This window comes from Buteo buteo, chromosome 2 (genome assembly GCF_964188355.1).
Source record: "Buteo buteo chromosome 2, bButBut1.hap1.1, whole genome shotgun sequence".
Classification (NCBI taxonomy): domain Eukaryota; kingdom Metazoa; phylum Chordata; class Aves; order Accipitriformes; family Accipitridae; genus Buteo; species Buteo buteo.
The window spans coordinates 67,905,569-67,928,162 of NC_134172.1; positions in this window are offsets into that span (position 1 = coordinate 67,905,569).

A 22,594-nucleotide genomic window follows, 5' to 3' on the forward strand; every position below is an offset into this window, starting at 1 on the left:
CTGGCCTGCTTAGACCTGGGCTGTGTCCCCCAGCCCCTCAGATGAGAAATGCAGCTGAATCTCTGGTCAGAAGTAGCATTACAGGCCTCCCCGTACACATACACTGTAAAATATAAAGATATACATACAACACACGCATGCATGCAGCCTGGTCCAGAGAGGTTTGAAGAATCACATACACAGATAACGGTGGTTATGATTGTTACAGCTGCTGCTAAAGGGGGGTGCATGACCCCACCTCCTGTCCTGTGCTTGCTGCTTATTGTAATGAATCGATGTCTCTGCATCTGGGCAAACCCCACCTATAAAGAATGGTGTGATCTAACCCAATCTCACTTCTCATTCAATTAAACCCCGTGAAAGCAGGCATGTAACCTTGTTAATATCACATTTATTAGAGGGAAGGGGGACAGAAAATTAAGATATACTTCATGTTGTTGCTAATTAGAAAAATTGAGACTTTGCATCTGTGCAAGGCAGAGCAACATGTGGCATTAACAGATGTGAACTCATTACACAGCTGCATTGTAGGAAATTGTGCCACCACAGCGACAAATATCTCAAAATCAGATTTCTCCCAGTGCCTCAGCTTCCCATTGCCTTCTCCTTTCTTCCTCTATAAGTTTGCTCTGAGGTTGTTGGGGTTTTTTTACTGGTTTATGTTAGGGACCAGAGAGGAAGGGGAGCTGTTCTTTTTGTAAAGATAAAGTGACCCCCCCGGAAAGCTCAGAGCAGAACCAAGCCAGACTGCAGTGTGACAGCACCACTACTGGCTCCTGCTAAAACACAGGCAAAAGGTGCTACATGGCTGGAATAAATTTCATCCTGCCTACCCCCAGCTATAATGTTTTCTGCAGGGGGCCAAGCAGGGAGGATTGCAGGCAGCCTCTTCCCCAGGGCTTTCCAGACACCGCTTCTCTGCAAAGTGGAGGGAAGTGGGAGTAATACCTTAAATGAGGTGTCACCAATAAAGTGCTTCAAATCCTGCCCTTCATCCCCCTGGGAGCTGTCTAACATCACCAGACCACTTGTCATCAACAGTAAAGAGTAGCCAAATAGCATGAAAATAGGTCTCTTTTTTATCATTTCCTCTGTATGTTCTCCTTAACTTTTTGCCTAAGATAGTGGAAGCCAGTCCCCGGGGGCTGGTTTGGAGCCTCTGGGAAGAAAGCAGAGGTCAGACTTGGGATTCCTCTATTACAGAGTTACCAAGAGCTGATTTTCTCTCTGGCACAGTTGAAAGCAGCCCAGCAGAACAGCTGCATAAAAATGCAACAACTTTACTGAGGCTTGTTTTGTTTGTTCCTTATTCAGCTCAGGAGAGGCTCAGCTGTATTTCTGTACAGTCAAAAAAATCACGGTGTTGTCAAGAGCCATCACTGTAGCAGGCCAACAGGTTTGGGGAGGCACAGACAGGGCATCAGGGTAAGGGGGCCGTAACCCTCTTCCCAAGTAGCTGGGCATTGGATACAAATAGCCTGGAAAATGAGCCCCAAAGACTGTTTCTCTTTCTCCAAAGCTTCTGCAGGGACCAAGTGGAAGTTTTGTTGCAGCACCACAACCTCTTTCCCCCCCATCTCATTCCCAAAGATTTCTACTGACTTTAGATGTTACATCAAATGCCTATCTGACCCCCAGAACTCTGCCTCACCGAATTGCCTTGGAGCAGGATGTGGTACAAGAGCTATGCTTTGGACAGCATCTGGAAAAGGAGATCCAGCTTTTCTCCTGATCATAAGAACACTGGCATATGTATTTTGCTAAAATAAGTCTTCCATTTAAGAGCTTTGCTGAAATAAACCTTCAGTAAATGCACTTGGCGCTCCAGTGCAATTTGCTTTTCTTGGTGAGGGAGGCAGCAGGCATTGAAAAAACCCAAACCCTTAGTTTTAAAAAAAAAAGATCTGGTTGGTGAACATGCTACGGGATGTCTGGCAAAGCTCTTCCCTTCATTTGCACAGGCAAAGAGTTGGCTAACATGGATTTTACACTAGCTGTTCTGCCCAGCCACTGGTAGCAAAGTTCCTTGCTTGCACCATTTTATCGAGAGCCCTTTATCCTTCCTTTGTCCCATGCAAACATGCTGTGTGCAGCACAGAAACCCGTCACCCCACACACACTGCTGAGGCCTTCAATCCCTTTGTGCAGGCTGTTTCATTTCATAGACTCAAGGGTCACTTTTATTGTGGTCTCTGCTAAATGAAATCACAAAAGCAATTTAAAATCGCTTAAGCAAATCATGAAAGATGCAATATGAGGAAAGGGCTGTGAATAATGGTTAGCCTAAAGCATTGCAACAAAGGGAGTGACTGTGTTTCTGTCAGGTGCTTTCTCTTGGTCTGTATCCTTCATGCTGAATTCCTCATCTTCTGCCTCAGATTTTGGGCAGGAACTCATCAAAGGAGAAAGACACTCTTATCAAATTTCTAACATTGCCTGCTATTCTTCATGGAAAATTATCTCTTGGACATAGAGAGAGCTGCAACTGAGTATGGCATTTCAGATATGCAGTAGCCAGAAAATAATAACAAAAACACAGGATACCATTTTTATCCTGGAAATTATTTTCTGGGAGAAAAGAAATGTCACTGTACCCTGTGAACTTCATACTTATCTGACCATCTAACATTCAGCAGAAACTTCTGGCTGCCTCCAAGCTTCGTCCTAGTAGGCAATTGTCCAATATAGAACAAAGTTAGAGGTGACTAAAGTGGCTGTGAGATAAATTTTCAGGCAACTTTGCTTCCCATCCCATCCCATCATCAGGGATATATTTCATCGAATATTTTTGTTGCCCCATGGATGACTTTCTTGCAGCTTTGAAAAGGTCTGTTGATCTTTCATCAGCCCTTTCACTTATATGGCACTTGCTTCTATATCTTACAAGCAGAGCAACCACATTTTCTCAGATGTTCCCTGGTGTCCTGGATCCTGCGAGACCAGATTTCCCACTGCTCAGTACCCAGGTAGTTGTGAGAACCACAGAGTTCCCATTAATGCAGTACTGGCACTGAGCAAGGGGCAAAACCTCACTGTGACACATTCATTTTAAACAAAGACAGAAGGTGGCTAGGCTCGCTCAAGAGCCAAAGTGATGGCTGAGATCTCCTCTAGACCGGGTATCTCTATGTCAGGACTCATTTCTATCCATGGTTTTCTTGATCTAGGTTTTCTCAGGCAGCTACAAGTCAGCAGCATTCAAAGGCTTTACGAAAACAACCAATTTTGATGCCTCAATTTCTGGCTGGGAAGGGGGAGATAAGAGAAGGAGAGGGACTCACCTGAGGGTTTCATGGTTGTGCTCAGAAACTGCAGCTGGCATCATGAGTGGCTTTTGAAAAGCCTGTACTTTTTGCTGAGCTTTCTGCAGGAGGAAGGCACACCCAAGTTTCCCTCCCATGGCCAGAACTTCCCAGCTCCCAGCCTTGAGGTTTCCAGCTGGACCTATTGGACAATATTCAAAACTGGATTAAAGTGTTGCAGCAGACCCTCATCTATAAATGTGATCCAAGCTGAATCCACACATCTGAAACAGCAGAATACTGCAGGTGGTGGGCCAGATGTGCCCTTATTTTTAGCTGAGGATCACGTTGGATCCCAGCACCACCTTCTCAAGTGGACACGCTCTGCCAACCACAAACAGGATCCTACAGAGCCACTTCCCACCAGCCTGAAGAGCCCCAAAGGCTGGAGAGGATTTGGTGCTACTGAAAGGACAGGTGAATTCACACTCCAGCTGTTTCTGAGGTTTCCAATCCTGCTGCATCACCTGCTCACTAACCCTAAAGATCCCCAGGGTGTCTGGAGAGGTCAGCACATAGGCAGTAGAGAAGATGGCCTGGAAGAGAAGACCTTTCCATTTCTTCCCTCAAGAAGTGACTCAATAAAGCCTTTCAGCATAGCTCCCCGCCCCCCCCCAAAAAAAGCCCTTCTAAGCTTATGCATGATAAAAACATTTCTCACATTTTCAGTTAGCTCAAATAATCTTGCTAAAAGCTATTAATAATCCACCTTTAGCTGCGAGCACATGTGCACCTGTGTGTGCAAGAAGACAAGCCATCTCTGGTGGAGTGAGAGCGTCAATGAAAAATGAACTGCCTGAAATTAACTTTAAGCATCTAAGTGATTAAACCATTGTGCTGTGATTGTGTACGATACTCCCTTTCTTCAGCAATTAAGGCTGTATTGATCAGATACCGTGAGGAAAGGGACTGGCAGAGTAAGGCTCATTCAGGCTGCCATAATTAAGAGTGATCATCTATTGTTCTGGAGCACACGATATAGCCCAGCCCCATCAGGCTCTTTCCTCTCCCCTCCCTCTTCCCTCACTGGCCCTTGCTCCCCCATGGCAGCCGCACGAACACGTGGATTGAGCATCTGCTTGGAGTAAAAATCAGAGCAGAGGCTAGCTGAAGTTGCTCTGTAGCAGGTCAGAATGAAGATCGTATCTTTCCTCAGCCATTCAGTCTCAAGACAAGCAGCTTCTGTTATTCACTAGCAAGAAGAGAAAAAAATGGGAAAAGGAAGGGAGCATGGGAGAATACAGCCCGTGCCATCTGAGACCAAGTTTCGGGCCCGACCATGGGGCAACCAGATTTCACCAAGATTTTGGTGAAATGGCACCTCTGCATCCATGTGGGTCATTCCAGCAAGATCAAACACCTCCCAGAAGAGACTTTCCTGCTCCTAAAATTAATTATCTTTTTTTTTGTTTAGCCCCCCCTGGCAAAGTAGTCAAGCTAATCTTCTGCCCTTAGACGTAGGTTGAAATTGGCTCCTTATTTATATCTTACCTAGCAAATTTGTTTCTTATAACTTCTGCTGAACCCTTGCTAACTGGCAGCGTGACCAAACTCTTGCTTTGCCTTTCTTCACTTCATGGTGCATGGCTCCAGTCTGTGAAAATCCGCATGGAGTAACAGCATCTATAATTTCAGCTGACAGGCTCTATGTTCATGATTTCTATGGCAGCAATCCTTGGGCATTTAAACTCTTGTGGTAAAGGATATTTCCTTTCTTAATTATTCTAGTTCCCAGTATATCATTTCTCAGTGTATTGATGGTACTTACTGTGAGTCTCAGAAAAATAATACATGACAATCAAAGTTTGTAACTGTTAGCTTGGGGAAGGATTTGGGTCATCTCCTCATGAAGACTACGGAATGCAGCACCTGAAAACATACTTCCCCAGAAAGCAAGGGCATGTGGCACTGAGCCATGTCACTCTACAAGTGATGCAGTGATTTATTATTTGTTCACAAGACCTTGCAAAACTTGATGCTGGCATCTAAAACAATGTGATAATCACTGATATCTTCCTTCACCTCTGTGGATTGCTATCAAACTTCAAACAAAGAGAAATTATTTGCATACCTGGGTGACATTTCATGCCACAGCCACAAACCAAACCAAGGTAGCCTGATTTTTAGCTTGGTGCTTTAACCCCAGGAGTGTCTTCCCAGTTGTTGTGTAGAACCCATAAGTATGACTGCAGCTTTCTCGTTTTCAGTATCTGTCCCACTCATCAAGCTAAAAATATAGACTGGCGAGTAGGGATGGCACACATGTGTCTGATCATGCAGTCCACATTCACATAGTACCTTCTTTTCATAAAAATAAATCATAGAATCATAGAAAGTTTTGGGTTGGAAGGGACCTTAAAGATCATCCAGTTCCAACCCCCCTGCCACGGGCAGGGACACCTTCCACTAGACCAGGTTGCTCCAAGCCCCATCCAACCTGGCCTCGAACACTGCCAGGGATGGGGCATCCACAGCCTCGCCGGGCAACCTGCTCCAGTGCCTCACCACCCTCACCGTGAAGAACTTCTTCCTTACATCTCATCTAAATCTACCCTCTTTCAATTCAAAGCCATTATCCCTCATCCTATCAAGGATGCAGTCCTACACTCTCAACCTAGTCAACCTCCATTCAATTTAAATACATCTCGCTACTCTATTCACTGCTCTTGTTTTAGTAGACGAGATGTAGCCTTGCCATTGTTTTTCCAGTTACCTCAGTCCTGGCCCTCATGAAGATCATTATTCATCTCTGTGTCAGCCAGTGTCCTCTGCTGAACATAGGTCTCCTTTCTCACTTTCTACGAAGAGCATTTGCATTTCTTTCTGCTTGACAAAACCCGTGTCCTTGATAACTAGCATGTTACTAGCAGTCCAGGTGCTGCTAATCTGAACCCCAGCACTGTGCAATTTCATTTTGCACTGCCCTAGATCAGTCCTGTTTCTTTGCGTACTTTGAACGCTACAAGCAGCTGCAAGATGAGAGATTGAGATCTCTGCTTTGCTCCTTTTCTTCCTCTCTCACAAGCTCAGTGTTACTCAACAGCTCATGCCCAGGCAGAGTAAAGGGTTAAACATGAAGATCTGAAAGAGACTGTGCTGTCCTGACACAGTGCTGCCCTTTTGCCTCTTCCTCACACATACACACTGTTCACATAGCCTGCATTCCTCTCCAGTTAACACCATTAAGCTTTGACCTGAACTAGAGATAGAGCTAAATATGTGTGCACCTGTCCTCTTATAATGACCTGCTATTATCATTTTCCACCCCTCTTTTTTGATTGATGGATATTATATGCATAATGACCCTCAGGATTTTTTTCCCCTCTTTTTGTTAGGCTTTGCTAAAGCAACCTGCAAATTAATTTAATATCCTCTTTTGGTTGGGAGCTATGAAACGAGGGCTCGAGGCTGATGATGCGTAAACCATTTGTGGCATGTATTTAATCTCCGGACAATGGATAGAGATGTTAGTGCATGCTACACTAAGTTCTATTTACGCTGGCTATTAAGTGCAGTCAAGCTGAAGGCAATCGGAGCACATTACAGGGCCTAATGGGAGAGGATGCTACACAACAGTACATTAAAGACTGAAAATGAATTAAGAAGGAAGCATGGTAAAGAAAGCAGACAAGGAAAGGATTCTGTATACAGATAACTCTTATTGACAGCACAAATATTCATGTACTCCGAGTTCCCAAATCCAATTTTGGTATTGGATACCACTCTAGAGGGAATGTTTTGAACTCCATTTTCATACAGATACAAAATGACTTGCAGTCAGCCTGCCCCCTCCCACCTCCATCTCAGTAGCTTGCATAACCTGATGCTGGGAAATGCGTCCCCGTTAGCTACCTTGCAAAGCTAAGCAGGATTGCTCTTTACCACCCAAATCAGGCCAAACTTTCTTGGCCTGCTCCTGAAATGCATCTGGCCCCAGGAATTATGACTAGACTTCGCTGCACTCCCAGTCCTGTTCAGTCTCCTTGGCACTTCTTGCTCTGGCAGTTGCACAGCTGAGAATATTCAAGCTCTGGGAAAGATGGGAGAAAAATGCACAATGGGAGATACCTACAAGTTGTGAACACTGTATCTTTGCTTCTGCTTTTTTTCCCCTGGTATCTGGGTGGGAAAAAATTAGAGATGACAAAATACTGGCCTGCTGTCTTTTCAAAACCAAGCTCCAGAACCTCAAATGACATTGCTTTACTCTACCCACTCCGCCCTCCCTGCTCACACACGCAATTTTATGAGTGTGCTTTTATGCATAAAAATCTCCATGTGTGAAGAGACTGACTCGCTATGAGTTCCTGAGCAAGGTTGTTTCATTTTTATTGTTGAAAGAAAAGCCCAGTTTATAATTAAAATCGTGCAGAGGAGAAAGAGAGAAGCAGCAACCAACCTACTGAAGCCACATGCTCACACCTACCAGCTCTGCTCAGTATTTCAGCAAGGCTCTTCCAAGATCAAGCTCTGACTATCATTATTCCTGGGGGGTGGTGAGATTTGCACCAGAAGCCCAAACTGCAGATACATACCTGACCCACTCCCTGGTCCCTCAGTGGAGGGAAATAAACTGTGCCCTGAAAGCATCTACCCACTGTATTTTTGACATCTATTTTAGGACAATTTTACTTCAACTCGAGGCTTCCCTGCCTGCATTGCCAAGACCTTCACTGATGGTAAATGGACCCCTATGGCTGTCCCTATGGAGCTGTGCCACCAACACGTTGTCAGAAGAATCCCACCCCCGGGTCCTGAAGACAAGACCATGGTGCATGTCCTCCCTTCCCATGCAATTCTTAAAAATCAGACTTGCCTCTTAGCTGACAAGCTCCTTGCTACCATTGGCAGGACTTCTCCACCAACTTGATTGCAACGGAGAATATCTTTCAAGAATCAGATAAAGAAACCTTATTTATACCCAGCAAATGTACTAAAAGTGGCTGCAGACTCTGCAAGGAACCAGGTGCTCTCTGACATACCAAAAGCCTGAACCTACACTTGGATAAGACAAGAGAGTTTTCCTTCAGAACAGGAGTGTGTTAACAAACAATTCTTCTTTCTTTAGGGAGACCAAAGCCTTACCGTCTCCTCCTCCTCCCACTTCTTGAAGCACTAGTGTAGAGTAAGAGCATAAAGGAATTACTTTTCAAATAGCCAGTTTATTCTAAAAGCATGTCTGGCAATAAAAGGAGAGAATATTAGAATCGTTTAGTAACCATCATGTTTTGGCAGCAAGGGAGAGCTTTGGGTCTCTTAAAATGCTAGCATAGTAAAAAAAAAAATCAATTCATTGCTAACATAAACAGAAACATACTGAAACCAATATCTGAGCATAAAATACTATGTACAGAGGAATTTAAACTAGTCTTTTCAGGCAAGGCATTGACCAACCACTGAATTCATCTGGTTTTAAGGAGCAAACTTGTAAGTAAGCTCTGCAGAAAAAGGAGTGCATTGGTTTTCCAGCCAACCTCCCAAGTCCAAAACAAATGGCTTTTACACTCTACTTGCATGGGGCTGGATGAAAGAGGTAGGAAAAACAGTGCTGTTTCACGGAGGTCTTCTTTTCCTTGGCTTTTGGTGGTGGTAAAACACTTTCTCCTCTCAAGGACATTCTTGCTGATGTGCGGATAAGCGTCCTTTCTGTTTTCTGGAGCAAAACATATTCTGGAATGAATACATCATTTACATTTTCTATGAAATAAAAATAATAATTATTATTATTTTCCTTGGGAAAACAGCCTTGCCTATGTTTTTAGAAATCTGAGGCCTTCTTATACTTCTCCAGTAAGTTCCTTTGGTCACTGTCATTCCAGTTTACAACCTACTGTGACACGGAGATGCTCTGAATTAACTCTGGGGTGTTTGTAGCAGGCAGACACTATGCAGCTACCATGTGTGCTACTGTCCATGATAATTTTAGCACTACCTCCTGCACCATTCCTGTACCCACAGCCCAGCACACTTGGTAGCTGTCTCACAGCTCCGGTCTTTCAACAATGCCCAAGTTACACGGTGCGATGATACACAAGTCACGAAACCAAAATGTGTTCATGTGAGGCCTCAGTGCGTCTTCTCCCTTTTTGGGTGTTGAATATGATACTCAGATGCTGTAAGTTGCAGAACAGTTCAGAAACAAGATGGCCTGAAGCCAGTTTGAGATCCTTCCTATTTTTAAAAACATCTTGAGAGGAGGAAGAGTAAGAGAGAGCAGTGAGCAAGTGTTTCCTTCTTGCAAGCACTATAAATCTAACCACAGCTTTCTTTTTCACTTTCTTCTCAAGAGGTTCCCTGTCATCCCATCCCCACCAAAAGACTAATCTGGATCAGCACAAGAAAGAACAGACAGGGGAGGAAATGTTCTCAGAACTCTTACAGCCCTCAAAACCTCTGTCCAGAAGAGTAAGGGTTGGATGGACATCGTGCTGGGAAAAACTTACAGCCTTGGAGGAGAGTGAAGGAAAGGTGAGTCAGGAAGCGAAGCAGTCTCACACACAATCAGCAAGAAACATTTGTTAAAGACCCAGAGGACCTCCTCTCCTGGGATTAACAGGAACGGATTCCCACTGTGACCAAAGAAGAGGGTGCGTCTACCTACTCAGCACCCCACATTGCTCGCTGGTAAACCAGGAACATTGCTCTGAGGCCACTTGTATAGACCTCTGAGTAATGCAAGGCAGGCAGTACTTTGCACTTTGCTTTCTCACCGAGTTTTATACAGCTTAGTAGGTTCTCTACAGTGTAGTGAGTGCTTAAAAGGTTCAAAGTTTCTTGTTGTTTATAAGAAGAATGTCTGTGGTTTATCACCAATGCAATAAAACTGCTGAAAATAATAATCATAATCTGTAGATCTAGCCCAACAGAAACGTCACAGTCCAATGCAGCACCCTTCCCAGCCAAGATACAGCAGTCATCTACAGATAATTAAACTCTCTATGAAAGCCAAGCACACAAACGAGAACCCATTGGGCAGTGCCATAACCCTTTGTTAGGATTTAAAAACGTCTCTTAGCAACATGGCAGCGTGAAGGACTTTGAAAATAGCCCTGTGAATACTTGCTTGCTGGGATCCAGCCTCATCTGGAAGCCCTCACCACCATCACCTTGGCAAATACACCTCTCTGAGCACTCTGCACATCCTCAAATGATGCTTAAACCACTCCTTGGTGCTGTGTCACATGTAGTTACATGAGGTAAGGGAGCAGTCTCTTAGGCTCACTATTGACATTGCAACACCATCAGTTTGAATGTACTGCTCTAGAAAGATAAACATGTTTTCATTTTTTTTAAAAAAAAGCTACATTTCTAAAACTGTCACTGTCTCTGATCCACTGACATGTTCCAGGGGTTATGCCATTGCTGACACAAACATTGGAACATCCCCTTTTCAGGCATGTAATCAGAGAAACCTGTAGGGTGCGTGGAGGGGGCAGGAAGCAAACTCACAAAGACAGTAAAATCTTCCATTGAAGATGTAGATGAAAGACAGAGAGAAGGACGGGAAGGCAGTACATTAAGCAAAGCACATGGATGCACTGCTTTGTCCAGACATTTTGCTGCTGTTGCTGATGAGCAGAACTGGCATGTTCTCCCAGGACCACATGATGTGAAATGGAAAAACCACAAAAATTATTATATAGGATTAACTTAAGATAGCAAACAACTGAAAGTCTTCAATCCCTGAGTTTGTGTTCCACATTACAGGCTCACATGCCTATTGCCCAGGATTTACACTTTGGGGTACTTGGCAAAGGGTGGAAAATCCACAACTCCCATACCAGTTAGAAAATACTTCTCCTTTTAAAGATAATCCGTCTTTTTAGTTTGTCCTGATGACTTTGTGATGTTTGTATAGATCACAGATACTGTGTATTCCCCTGATAACCTTGGAGAGTGGGGTAGATAGAGGTGCTGAGGGTAGGAAAAGCACATTGTCCTGATACAGGAGGTTGATATGAGAGCACAAGTAAGCACAAGGGAGAGCATCCAGGGTAGGGCTAGCAAGAGAGGTAAGAGCCTGAGTTTGTAGAGAAAAAACATTGGTTCAACAAGATTGCTGGGGAAGTAAGGCATGGTTTTGCATAAGCTGGCTTATCGGGAGTAATAGGTATTTATTTAGCTGACTTAAAATGATTTTAAAAATCCATACAAGGTTTTTGGATTCTGAGACACCATTGGCAGCACAACAAAGGCACAGAGGTATTAAAATACTCTATTAAACAGGAAATTGTTCAGCTCTCCATTGAAAATCTCTTCCTCACCTCATTTTCCACATTCTTTTGCCCTCTTCATCATTCTGGAAATTGAATTTTTAGGGTTTCTTAAAATGGCCACAGCAGATAGTCTTGGCATATCCAACTATTGAAGAGAAAGGCAGATCAAGGTCTGTAGTCCCATAGTATCCCTTCCTGCCATAGCTGACACCCTGTAGCTTGTGATAAGCCTTGCTGCTGGTAAGTGGGTATTTTTACTTTTCTGTTTTGCCCAAGGAGTTTCTAAGTAACAGCCTTTGCCTTATAGCCTGTAGGTCAATCAATTAGCTCAGTCATATCCATTTACCAAACTGTAGCTTTCTCTTTTTACATTTTTAATATATTCTTCAATCAGAAATGATTGAAATAATTATACCTCAATATTTTGATTTAATAAAAGTTTTTGGGAAAGCACCTTAGAAGAATCCTTTATTTCCCTTAAAGTGTCTTATCCTTCTCAGTATTCTTTCATCAGAGTTCCTGTCTTCTCTTTCTCTTTTCCCTATAAATAACTTTATTCTGTAATTTTTCTTTCAAAAGATATAAAATCTTTGACTATCCATCTCAGCTCTCCTATAGTTCTTAGCAGCCTGTAACAATGCCAGCTTCTCCAAGGGCCATTTTTACATGTTTTTTCCAAACTTTGTAGTTAAACTAGTGAAATGAGGAGCTGGTTCATTATTAACCCATTTTCCACAATTTCCCTTTATAACATCTTTGATATTTCAAAAAACAGCCCTCTGCCTCTCTCCTTTCCTTAACATTGTATTTCACTAACCAGCAGTGCATGATCTGAGCTGCAACATTGAGAGAATCAATAACCAAAAACTTTTCCTCACCTCTCTTGGCAGCTTGCTGAACATCAGGCCATAACACCCCTTGGAAAATATATATTAGTGATGTTGTGAGGTCTGTTGTTATGAAGCTCAATTCATTTCAGCCCCTTCATGTGCAGGACCAATATACACATGATCTTTTCACCTACAAATCCCCAGCAGCCCCTGCAATTAATACCTAATTAACAAACGAAAGCAGAGATGCCAGGTGGAACAGCACAAAACCATTCACAGCTCACAAAAGGGAGCAATTAACTCCTGCCAGCTAAGGACAGTAAGAAAAATATTTTGTTATTGAATGAAGCAGTGTTGCCAAGATTGGATGTGTTTAAAAAAATAAAATAAACCATGCTCCAGCTCAACTGCAAGATGTGCGCTTTGATTCAGGAATTGCTTATGGTAGACCAGAGTTTGGACCAGAGGGTCATTATAATCCCCTTCTGGCAATAAGGCCTATAAATCCACTGTTCTTCCAACAGCTTTTAAAACAGGTTATTTATGTCTTTTCATGTAAGCCATGAAGTCACTCCCACAAGAGATAAGGCAGACTTCACCACCAAATGAGCTAAAAACTAACAAATTGGCTTCCCCCAGCAAACTTAACACTTGTACATGGCTAACAAATTAGCAACAGCATCTGTGGAGGGGAAAAAAAAATACCTTTACTGTTCCCAACTTGACTGAAGATGTGCTTGAGTTCAGGCTGAGGTTAGCTAGCGGGTTTTGGCTGCTGGAGCCGTAAGCCCTGTGCACATGTGTGTCCCTGCAGGGTAAATCAGTGCCTGTCCCCATCACCGGTGACCAGAGAAGGTGGCTGCAGCATGCTGGCTCTGCAGCAGAGCTGCGTGTGCCCTCCTGCTCCCTCTGCATCCTCCTGTGGGGTGAGCAGTGGGGAAATGTCCGCATCCATCTCCCTGCTTCTTCTGGTCCCATTTTCTCTGAATCTGAAACACTTTTCCTAGCTGATACACCTGGCCTCAGGGCCTTCAGTCTGCTTCTCCTCTCATCCCACCCTGTAGGACCCCAGAAAAACTCTGAGTTTGCACGTGTAAGGGTGAAAGGGAACTGGTCCTGTTGCATACTCAGCAAGGCAGGGACGGATCCTCTCCAATGGGAGTGCTGCAAGTGGGCAAAGAGCATGGTCAGCTCCTCCTGCTCTCCTGCTGTAAATGACACATTAATTATATTTAAGGTTAAAAACTCTTTCTGTCTGTAGATCCACAGAGTTGTTTAAAATTCTTAGGCAAGGAACATCACTCTCGCTAATAAAAAGGATAATTCTGCGAAAAATCTACTTTGCTCTCAAGTCTGAGTCCTCTTTATATGTGTTGTTTTTCTATTGGTGCTGGTACCCAAACAGGACTTGGCAGCTCCCAGTGAGTACATGCTCCCCAGCCCCGGCTGTCGACTACCCTTCCCTGCACACCGTGGCAGATTAAACTCTTTTATTACCATTAGCATGCTTCTCACCGAGTATCCAGGCACTGTGCCTAGGGACTTTAACTCCCAGGTATCAGATCAGCAACTGAAGATGTGTTTGGAGAGGAACAGACGTCAGTGGAGCAGCAACAGTTGTCCCATCCATCCTGCCCCGCCGGAGCTCATGTGGTGACATGCAGCACCCACCTGCCAGGCACTCAGATTTTTTTTTGGACGCCATGGTGCACTGCTGCAGTTTGCTAGATCCTACATGCCGAAGCCAGTCACAATCCCATTGCAGCCGATGCACACATGGTTCCCAAGTCCTGCATGGGCTAGCCAGTGAATCAGGCCTGTAAAAGTATTTTTGGCCCCCTGCCCAGTATGTGTACCTCTTAATCCCTAATTCCAATTGTGTAAACAAGGCATGACATAACGGGTGTGCCATGGAAATATGCTCTATAAAGTTGATTACCACGCTTCATCCTATTAGAATAGCAGTCACTGTAAAACTATAGATAAGGCTAAAGCAATTTATTTGTGTTTCTAAAGGAGATGGGCACATTTCAGCTTTTCAGAACATGATCAAACTTGACAGGCAGACTCTAGAGCTACTTTGTAGCTCTTATAACAGCTCGTTTGGACCTGTAGTGGCTGGCAATTTTTAAAACAGATATCTCAAAAGGTCAGATGGACCATGGCCTTTGCTCAAGTATGCAAAGAGGGATAGCGTAAAAAGCATTGGATTGCCTGGGTGACCTCTTTAGCTAGATGTAGTTTCAGCTCCTGCACTCTCCTTAATGCAGAAGGCAGCTCTCAGTGCTCTTGGAGGAGGCAGGGAGCTTGGCGGCATTAGGGAAGGAAGAGCTGTAGCCTTATCTCCAGGCAGCTAAGTTGACTGTCACGGGGAAGCTTTGGTGCCAGGATGACAGGAGGCAGCTGTGCTCCCTTCATCCACCAGGTAGCCTCCAGCAGCCTCATTTAGCTCACAGGTCCCACCTGCAGCGGACGGGTCAGGCCTGAAATTGCCTGCTCAGGGTCACCCACAGTGCCTGTGACAAAGCTGGGACTTGACCGCAGGTCTCCTGGGTCCCATCTCTGTGCTCATTCTTCCTAGCTGCCTCCTACTGAAGGGTAAGGACTCAGTTCAAGACTTTCCTACAACCCCACAACACACACACAAGGCTTACCTCATGGCTATCTCCTATCCAAGATCCTTCAGCAGGGTTAAACATTTCTTTAAAAATGTTTCAGGCATAACACAGATCCCCTGGTCTCCAAATCTGAGCCAAACCCTGCTGTACCTGCAGGTGGAGAACCCTTTCCCTGGAGAAGGCATGGATTCACCCTCCACCCCTCCTACATCCCATGGCATTGCAGCTTCAAGGGGAACCAAACACCCAGCACAGACCTCACATACAAGGAGGACTTTTTCTTGCAGACAGGCAGAAGCCAGAGCTGCCGAGCCTGAGGGTTTCCATCCCTGCTTCGTGGTCAGGGGCCAGACTTCTCAAAAACACATGAAACCTTGAATCTGGCCCAGGTTTCAGCAAGCAGGAAAACTTTGCCGTTTCAGATTTCACTTACAAATCAGCTTTGAGGAAAACAGCTAGTGTGATCGAAGGCATTAAAAATTAATACAATTAACACAAATCAAGGGTATAATATATATCAACTTGTACGTAAGTTCAAAAGCTCCTTTTAAAGGCATAGGAGCCAAGGAATTTTTCCATTATCTCGAAAAGACCTAGATAAAGTCATTTGCTTGTAGAATCAAGCCTGTAGCAGCTGGTAAGGTTACTGAACCAGCCACAGCAAGCCTTGTTCTGTGTTATAAAGACATCTCTCTCACCAGAGAAGAAATTGTAACGTGCATTCACATACGCTTTTTTTTTAAACCTGATTCTTTAAGGACCCCCCATCTCCTGCCCTCTCCCTCTGTCACCTCTTGAAAAGGTTTTTCAGACTAGAACTGTACTTGAATTTAGTCTAATTGGAAGGAAATGTAAGACCCAAATCTTGGTTCTCATTGGCATGGAGACACTTGCGTACAATCACGGTATGCAAAGCAGCAGAAGTCTGAATTCATAATTGGACGTTCCAAAATGTAATTATGAAAGATGAAATGCTCCTTTCAATGAGAAGGCCGTAAATAGAATAATTAATTTTGTGTTTGCTTGAACAATTCTGTATTATGGACCTTACACTGGAACTGAAATTAATTAAGTGCACCAGGATTTATGGAGGAGGTGAAGAGAGAGGGAAAAAAAAGAATTAATCTGAAGTAAAAGATAGATGACTTTGTGAGTGTAATGATGCGTTAGTCTGGGGTATTCTTTAACAAATTTAGCAGGCATGTTCTGGGTACAAACAGCACTCACTGACAGAATTATCTCAACTAATGCAGCTGCTGGACTCTGAGCAAATTGAGATTGCAGATGAGTACTTTAGATTTAGAGCTAGTAACCCTCTGTGTGCCGGAGACTCTGTTTCTGTTCACTCGGTGGGAAGGATGGCTGTTTGCCCTGTGCTAAGGTCTGCAGGACACGGCCGCGCAGCAGCTCCCTGCGCTTCATGCACACACGCGCGCAGGCACAGACACGCAGGCACATGTGTGCTCACTCGCCCCGTGCTCTGCGCAGTGCTTGAGCACGATGCAACGCCCGTCTCTGCCCAAAGCCTGCTGACACGGTCAGGCGGCTCTGGAGGAAAAGCGGAGGAGAGGCAGAGAGCTCGCAAGACAGGGGAAGGAAATGGGAGGGAAGCAGAGTTCAGGGTAACATCTCTCAGTGGACTCCAAGAAAGAAGGGATGGTGGCTATTGCTAGCTGAGATTTTTAAAGCAAACAAAGCTAAAGGTAGTGCTCGAAAGAATAACTCTAATCCGAACATCTTAGTTGTGAGGAGCTGTTCCTGAGCTCATTTCATATGAAAATCCAGAGTTATTCCTTTTTTTTGCTGAGATCAAGCTATAAAAACCCAGGTGTAAAAATCTCCTCCGATGCTTCATTCAAGACTAAAGCATTTTCCAGTCCTGAATGAATTAGGGATTTCAGATTTACCAGCCTGGCAGAGGCCCCTGAGACACCCGGGGCAGTGAGTGCTTCCAACATCCGGAACAGTCACTCAGAAGACATTTCCAGTCCCATAAACGTTATGCCTTACTGGTATAATTTTGAATAAAATAATGTAATTCGCTATAGATCCACGAATAATCAATGCGATACTTCCCCTGCTAAGAGTCATTCAGAAGCAGCACTTTCTAAAGCGTTGGCTCAGGCCACGCAGTATCACTGCACGGTGCGGGGACACTGGTGTTTAGCACGTTATGTCTTTGGAGTGTCAGCTTTCCCTGCCGAAGAGCTGGCCGCTGAGAGACACCCAGCAGCTGGAACCAACCCCCTGTGAATTTTTTGAGACTCCAGGAAGCAACCGATTAGGATGTGCTGGTGCAGCCCTGGAACAGACAAAGAAATTGCAAGTATTGAAGACAGGTTCCCTTATCCCTGATTTATCCTCTGCTCCTCCTCTGCTGGGAAATCTTTGCTAGGGAAAAACTTTCTCAGGTCTGATGTTATTCCATTGTGGGATTACAGCAGTGTGGGACTGCGACCTCCTTGTGTTTCATGGGCATCTGCTCCAAGAGACTGACGGTCCAATTCAGCACAAATTGTACTACGGTTCATCAAAGTTCAGCATGACAAACTTCTCCCAGGCCACTTCTCCTTGCAGAAAGCCCAGTGGAAAGCTGTGCTTGGTGAAGTCACTGGGGTGTGAAAGGTGTCAAATCCATAGGTCTATAACCCTCAGGCGAGACCTGAGGAGTCTCACAGCCGGGGCACGTGGCAGGCTGTGAGTCTGAAACATATCCTTGTTTCTGTCAGATCAAGCTGTTCCTAAGCCTCAGCGTTACCGACTTCACAGCACTGTGATAGCTTTGTCCCAGAAACTGAAGCGCTGGAGTGCAGGAATAAGAGACTTTTTCCCCATGGAAGAAAGAGCTGGGGTTGCACAGTACCAGCTTGCTGCTACACAGAAAACATCCACAAACACTCTTAGAGTTACAAGCTGCCTGGATGATGGTTACCCAACAACATATGTTGATCTCTGGGTAGCAGAGTGCACTTGGGTACAATGCCTATTTGCTTACTGATATTTATTTTCATTTTCCACAATAAAATGCTAAATATGAACTACAGTTACTCTGCTTTAAATTGCAACAAGAGCTGCATTTTCCACTTGCTTGGTTATAGCTCTTTAAGTGATACATTATATTGTTTGCCAGAATACTTCTACAAAGTCTTTGCTTCATTTAACTTGTAGAACAATTCAGCCAGATTGGTCTATAAAAGGTGTACTTAAAATCAGGATTACCCTGGGACTCAGAAGTGCTGGGTGCTAAAATGCAGTCTCTCATTTCCCATGGCCTTCTGAGCATTTGAACATATTTATACCTTCTGCATTGCAGCAAACTTAATCAGAAGGACAGGCTTGCTAACATCTGTGCATTCCATTCACTTCTGGAGTCGTCTCAATCTCTTCTGAAACCTGATTCTGGCTGTCAAAATGCATAGCTCTCTATGCTGGGTATTATTCGGACATTTAGACATCTGTCATCAGGAAGTGTGATAGATGGTTTTATTAACCCGCAAAGGCAAAGACCGTTACAGCGAAGGACTCTTACGCAGGGAGAAAGTATTCAGCAAACCTTACAAGTATGCTCAATGCTTTTCCCAGCCTACGGTTGCAGCAGGGACTGAACACTTGGAAGTGAAAGATGTGTTACACATTAGCTCAAGCTGGACACATCCCTGCCACTAGCTCTGACCAAAACAAGTAAAACAAGTAACATAGGTGATACGTTATCCCCAGCAGAAGAGACTTTCCATGATGAACTCACCTCCAATAACACAAACTCCTGCAGGCAGGAGTTTTTGTGGCAAGCTGCAGCTAGAATGAAGACTGTGCTTTACAAAGAAGTTTAAGGAAAATAGAAACCTATTTTAATAAAAATCACCGCAAAGATTTCATTTAAATTGTTTAAATACACCAACTAGTCCCCACAGCTGTTTTTTTTATCTCCTGTTTGAACTCTTTCTCCTTCCAACCTCCTACCTAGCAGTCACCTACAGGCAGGACTTTGGACCAACAAATGCTTAAGGCAAAATCTAGAGCCAAACTGGAATTTTGGGATGCTTAGTTTTGGGGTTTGGTTTGCATCCATATGTAGTTTTAGTCTAAGTAGGGACAATCATTTCTGTCTCACAACCTTCCAAAAAACAGTCAAATGCAATTAATCTTCACCAGTTTTCCATTTCCCGTGATTCTAGGATTCCTGTGCTGAGGCTCCCAGAGAATTAAGACCAGATACTGGTAGAGGAACACATCCCTACTACTTCTTTTCCAAAGAGGCTGCTACTAGAACAGCCAGTAGCTCATAGCTGGGAAGGGATGTGGCTCTTGTAGTCACAAATAGAAAAATGAGGAGAACACAGATCCCGGGATGAGATCCTGTATGGAGTCAAGCAGAGGGACCTGAGCAGCCTGTCCTGAAAGTCCCTGCAGCATGCTTGTATTATCTCTCATACAGATGAGGAGGTGGTGCTTGCGTGGGTAGCACAGAATTTGGACAAATACAGTTTACCTTACATCTTTTCCTCCAGATTTCTTTTGTGATCCAGAGAAAATCTTCTGAACTGAGTCCTCTGAAGGATCTGAGTGCTCGGTTAGCCTCAGTGACTTCACTACTGGTTTTGCTAGCCACGTGCTTCGAGTTAGTTGCATTCACAGAGCTGTAGGGTTGGTGTTTGAGGTAGTCCCCGGGTAGTCTCATTTTTCCCTCTCCTTGCTGTCCACCTGCTTTAATCTGAGTTTTTTTCCTGAGCAACATTGTTCCCTCTAGCCCCCCTCTGAGCCTGCATTTGAGCTGAGCCCCTGCAAACATGTCAGTATACGTGTGTGTATTACTTGTGTATGCAGGCACATACATGTATCTTACATATAGATATGTGAGTATATGGAGATACATACCGCGATGCTGGTAAACTTTATCTTTCTAAGGGCACTAGAAAGATGAAGAAGATGAAATCAGTTGTTTCTTTTTATTTATAAAGGGGAGTGATTGCACCCAGTGTTTGTCTTCACCATTTGGGAAAAGCTGAATGTGAAGCTTTAGATTTGTAGGTTTTGGCTTGTTATATATATTGCAAACATTTCAGGGGAATCTGTGTTGTTAGGTCCCATGACACTACTGCAGACTGTGAGAGATGGATATATAGTGATTTCCTTTAAGCCTTAACTTCTGGAAACAAATTACTGTCTAGAAACCTCAGCTTTCAATATGAGTAGAGAGAAAAAGAGGTTGGTAAAATTTCTGTGTATGGGAAATTTGAAAATGTGTTTTAAATGGAAGAAACAGTCTTGCAAACCAGACAGGATTAAAAAGTTTATATGGAGCAATGAACAACCAAACTCATAACAAAATCTTGAGCTGATTTTTGTCCACTTGCTTTGACAATGATGCCACACACTACCTGCAAAAAATAACATGCCTTATCTCATGCACAAATACAAAGGCTTATTTTTGGAAACACCCTGTCAATAAAAGCAGAAAAGCAAATCTTCCTAATCACTGTAACAGGATAATTCAAACTAATAACATAACCTGCAGTTTTGCAGTTTTATATTATTAGAAGGAATAAAGAAAAAACCTCCCCAATCCCCCTGACACTGATTCATCAAATAAATTAACTGTGTTCATCAGTTAACTCTCACTGGTCAAATAGGGTTAAAATTCTTGGATCTAATTCACATTGCTAATTTCGCAAAGGGGAAAAAAAGCACACTGGGATAGCAGGAGCCAAATATGCTATTTTGCCATAACTGACTGAACCTTGGGGGCGGGTGTTTTATTCTTGTAATATTTCTTTTAATAAAAAAGTGCCTGATTAAAATACCCTTTTAGAAAACATTAATTCAGGAGCTAAAAAAAAAATTCAAATGAACTCAAATAGATTTTCTCTGGTACGTTAGCATTGCATTTAGGATAATGGATAGGGAGAAGGATGGATTCTGTAGGTATAAATCAATAGGCGAGGGGGGTTGATGAAACTGCAACCTGTGAGAGTGAAGCCCTAGTGGTTTGTGATATCATCAGGAGCCCAAGATTAATTCGCTTGACAGTCCAGTCTCCTGCATTCATTATTTTAACAACATGCACACAGGACCAAGATACACATGTTAACCAGCCAGCTAACATATATTCACTCAGAGCCCCTACAAGCACCTGGTTTAAAGCAAAAATCCCAGCTGACTTGTTGGTAGGGTACATGAATAGATTATCCTTTTCATTGTTGTAAGAAAACTAATGGAGAAAGTGGGGGTTATGGAGAGGTGGAAACATAATTGGTAGTTTTGGATTAGCCACACTGCTGGTCACACACCAGTCAAGGACCTGGTTCTGCTGCTCTTACAAGGCTCAGTGCTACCTTCACAGAGATGTGTTAGTGATTTCATTAGGATTTCAAGGGGAATGTGGTCGGTGGCAGCATGGATAAATGAGTAACACTCTGCTCCCAGCCTGCTTTTTCAATGGTTTCTGCCTTTGAATTTTCTCTGGCTGGAAATAAAAGTTTCTAGAAGAGAAACTTTTGGTTTGCAAGAAAAAGGAATTAATATAAGTCAATCAGGTGCTGGAAACCTCAAATAATCTTATGTACTCTCTATTTTCTATGCAGGTATCTCACTGCTCATTTTTCTTGCAGGCTCATGACCAAATCCTGCTCACCTCTTGCTCTATCTAAGGGCCTCTGAAGCCTGTAAAAGGGCGTTTGCTTTTAAAGGCTATTGGACAAGACCCTCATTCTTAGGTATAGCCCCATTAATTTCTTATACAGCCTGTTCATGTGAGTAAATTGGCCCCAATTTGGCCCCAAGTCTGTGACTTTCCCAGCCCTGGGAAAAGGCAGAAACCCCTGTCATGTTCTGCTGTACAGTCTGTCCTGTCCAGCTGGAGTTAAGTGTACCTCATTACTCAGGGAAATTTGGATTTGGACAATTCTTCACTGATAAACAACATATTGCCGTAATTAGCGAGTGTGGACTGGGAATCCTGAAAATGGAGTCTGTCCAATCTGTCAGTTGAGGAACATATTGTTTAATTTACACAGTGCAATGCATTGTGCAACCTGAGAAGGGTCCCCCACCCCAGGCCAGAGCAAGGCTTTCTGCTGCATTCGATTTATGAAAACAGCTATCACATTCAGACAATAATTTTGACACTCTCCTTTTTCCTCTTGGCCTCCACGTCTAGGTTGAAAGTGAACATGTGTGGTTGAAAGAGGCCATACCCGGTTCCTGTACAACCACGGCCAAGTTACTTTTCACAGCTAAGCCCTGAGGTTCCCTATTTTCCAGCAGGAAACTTTTCCAGGAGGGTAGACTTTGTGCACAAAGCATTGTGATAAGGAACAGTAGAGCCCCAAATGATTGTACTTAAGTGCCAGATTCAACACTCAAGACCCCATACTGGTGTACCCATGCTCTGAGTGTCCTGACCACAGGATGAGAGAAGTCAACCAACCTGGACTACAGCGTGGAGTCCAAGATGACCATCCAAAATCTGCTCCACTGAGAGCCATTGGTTTTGTTTGCAAATTACCTCCAGAGCCATGAAAAGACTAACAGAAATGCACAGCATGGTTGTTTTAATACAAATACACAATATTAGATTTCCACCCTGATTGACCAGCCTCATCGAGCATCACGTTTTGCCTCGTTCTCCA